Genomic DNA, 3,557 nt, shown 5'->3' on the forward strand with positions numbered 1-3,557 from the left:
AAGGAAGGAAGGAAGGAAGGAAGGAAGGAAGGAAGGAAGGAAGGAAGAAAAAGAAAGAAAGAAAGAAAGAGAAAGCAGCTGGAGAAATGCTGAAAGCTTTCAGGTTTTCTTCAATCATGACAAGAAAGCAAAAGACGGGCACATCTGCCCCTTTATAAATTGTATTCAAGAGCTAGACCCTTCTTCATTCTGAGCCAAGGGAATTTTTGCTTTTGAGTTTTAAAAAAAGCAGAATCAGGGTCATGATTTTTAAAAAAGCTTAAATCCCAGGCATGTTTTAGAAACAGATTCAAAAGCATGTGCTCGCTGTGATTATCTACGCCTGCAGTGTTTTTGGACATGTGGACTTCAGGAAAACAATAGCGAGCCCTGTTATCAGCACAAAGGAGGATCAGTTTGGAATTACCATACCTGTAACGTGGGCAGCCCACAGCTCTGAGGGTTCCCATTCGCCCTGTTGTTCAGCCCTGAATTTACTTACAACATTCCTGGAAAAAAAAAAAAAAAAAGAATGAAGGGCATTTCAGCCAGAAAGCCAGAAGTCTGGAGCAACTGAGAGAGCTGGCACCCTTTAAACAATAATCTTAGCACAGCCTTTGCCTAAAACCTGGGAAATATTCTGGCAGTGGAAACTGATGGCTTTTGAAGCAGAATAAAATAAAATAAAATAAAATAAAATAAAATAAAATAAAATAAAATAAAGCAACATATGGGGAGGGGTATCTGAGCACTGGGAACAGAAAAGCGGGAGCTTCAGCTTGGACACAGGGACTGCACAAAGGTAAAGAGGTGATGGATGTGACCCTGGGGTGATATTCCCCTGTACAGGAGCTGAGACTGTTTCTATCCATTTCAAACATATGGCAGTGGTGAACCATGGAGGCACCAGAGGACTTTTTTTGAACAGGAAGGTTTGGAGATGATGGCAAATGTCCTGATGTTACCCAGTGTCATCACTCAGGCAAGCACATCCTTGGGTGGCTGGGCTGGAGAGGAAATATCTCTTGGAAGCCCTCGGCTTGTTGTTTAGGTTAAGTACATGCAAGTCCTAAGTGTCTGAGTTTACTGCTCCCAGGGATAACGTTGAATTTCAGAAGGCTGGGTGGGACTTGGGCATTGGCAATCGGGCCCTGAGGACTGAGCTGAGAAAAAAGGGGCAGCCTGGTGAATTTTAGGGGTGCCCCAGGAGCTTCATAAGCACCATGCATAGCAAACATGGTTTAACCAAAGGGCCAGTAATCTCTTAAAAGCACCTTAGGGCTCTCGGGTCCCTACCCCAAGGGCTGCAAATCTTTGGTGGCCTGGGCCTTTGTGGTGTGACACTGCCGGTTGACAGGCCACCCTGTGGGTACGTGCTGTGATAGAGCAGAGCCCACGCAGGCGGCTGGGGGCTCGGCTGCCAGCACGGCAGTGCAGGTGCCGGTATCTGCAGCAGCCATCTAGGCTCCTGTCATTGTCAATGGGGAGAAACCTGCAGGAAGGTGTGATTCACCCAACCCAACCCAGCCGGCTGGCAGTGCCCCCGTGCAGTCCCCCATGCAAAGCCTGTCACCTGCAGGGGTGATCCCTTGGCACCTGGAAGTGGGACCGGGCTTGTGTCACCCTTATCTGTGCCATCGCGGCCGTGCCTCGTGTTTCTCCACCTGGCAGAGGAGCTGAGAGCTGCACCAGGTGTGATTCATGAGCTCCGCAGCTTGTTGTGCCACCACGGGGGTGAGCCCTGGGGCAGCTATTAGCAATAGCTTATATAAAACACCAGGTTTGGTGGGTATCAAGCACTCAGGAGCTGGGATATGTTGCAGGAGCGGGGTGTTTGGGAGTCCCCATTCCCTGGTAGGGATGCCCAGTGCACCTGCCCAATGCTGACCTGAGCTCTGAAGCTGGATGGCAGTGAGCTGAGGTAACATGCCCTGCCAGAGGGCTTTCCCCTGCGTGGGGAGCAGATTCTTGTTTCTCCTTGGCAGGCTTATCTGAATGATAACCAAGCCAGCAGGAAAGGACTTGTGATGAGAAGGAGGAGGAGGTGGTGGTGGTGGTGGTGGTGGTGGTGGTGGGGTGATCCATGGAAAGGAGGAGACAGGCCTGGCTGTGTTGGAGGGGCAGGGTGCTGGGGGGATGAGGCTGATGAAAGTGTAAGGTGTGAAGGTGAAAGCAGGGAACGGGGGTGATGTAGGGGCCAGCCCTGATGTCTTATCCTTCTGTGGCAGGTGGCAATGTGCTCTCCTCTGTAACTCAGGATGTGCAGGGAGACAGAGCACAGTCAGGCTGAGAGCAGCTGGATGACGGATAGAGCTCCTGCTGCCACCCAGGAGATCCTGGCAGAGCCCCCATGGAGCTTGGTGAGCCTGGAGCGAGCTGCTCCCATGGGAGCCTGGCAAAGCTGCAGAGCCAGCCTGTGCCCAGCTCTGCACTGGTTAAAGTCAGCTCTGTTCCCAGCCAAAAAAAAAAAAAACAAAACAACAACAACAAAAAAAAACACCTCTGATAGATACACAGCTGGCTGACATTTATCTTCCAACCCTAGCCAGCACTGACATGCTTCATACAGCCAGGCCCTGATCCAGCGAGAAGGGGAGTGCTCGGGAATGCCGTGGTGAGGACACGGGAGGATTTATAGCTGTTTGCAATGGGGGCTGCTGGGTCACCTGAGCTGGGGAGGTCTCCCAGATCCTTTTCTCCCATGCCAAGAAAGGCTGGCCTTGTCTGGCTTCCCAGAGAGCAGGATGCTGCTGAGCCTGGGAAGTGAGCCCTGGGGTAGGACTTGTACCTTGGGGGTGCTCGGTGAAGGAAAGAGCAGGCCTGTGTGTATGACCCATATGGCTGAGCACTTCTGTCCTCCTCTTTGTGCATCCACACCTGTCCTGGCTGCTCTCACGCTTCACAGCAGCAAGGAATAGCCAGGAGATGTTTTTTGTGTGAAATGGGGCTAATGCCTGACCTGGGAGGGGAGCACAGAGGAGGGCCGGTTTCTGTATTCAGTGGCTTAGAGAGACTTGAAGCGTTCTACTAGGCAGCAGAGTGCTCCCCAGGCACCCCCTTACGTTAACCCCCCGCACAGACACCCAGGTAGCTGAAGCTGAGCATCCTCTACCTCGCACCCCCATCCCTGCTCACTTGCTGACTTTTTTATTATTATTATTTTATTTTCCCTGCCAGGCTCGCAGGAACATGCGGCTGCTCCTGGCTGTCTCGGGGACGAGTTCAGCTTCGAGCGCTGCCGCTTCCAAAGCAGGGCTGAGAGCGCAGCCAGCCGAGCGCCCGGGGAGCTGCACCCGCCGGGGCGCCGCTCCCTTCCCGGGGTGCGCGGAGCAGGCGTGGGAAAGCGCTTTTATTTTCATTAAATGGCTTTTCCTCGAAGCTCGTAGACGGTTTCACGGCGGTAAGTGGAATTCAGCTTTTTTTTTTTTTTTTTTTTTTTTTAAGAAAATTTCCGAGGTTCATGAGGGTGGTTTTTGCTGGAAGGGGCTGAAAGCAGGGGAGAAGCTGCAGGGTCCTCCATGGCCGGGGACAGGGTTAGCCTTTCCGGGTAAGTGAGTATTCAGTAGTTATGCTAATCG

At 52.0% G+C, this 3,557-nt stretch overlaps 1 long non-coding RNA gene across 1 annotated transcript; it reads left to right on the top strand.

Moving 5' to 3' along the window:
- The first annotated feature begins 1,790 nt into the window (after nt 1–1,790).
- On the top strand, nt 1,791–3,318 carry LOC118171238. The gene is made up of 3 exons (XR_004753117.1): nt 1,791–1,900; nt 2,208–2,339; nt 3,157–3,318. It is a non-coding gene; the product is annotated as an uncharacterized LOC118171238 (long non-coding RNA).
- The last annotated feature ends 239 nt before the right edge of the window (nt 3,319–3,557 follow it).

The sequence above is a fragment of the Oxyura jamaicensis genome, chromosome 9 (genome assembly GCF_011077185.1).
Source record: "Oxyura jamaicensis isolate SHBP4307 breed ruddy duck chromosome 9, BPBGC_Ojam_1.0, whole genome shotgun sequence".
In the NCBI taxonomy this organism is placed as follows: Eukaryota; Metazoa; Chordata; class Aves; order Anseriformes; family Anatidae; genus Oxyura; species Oxyura jamaicensis.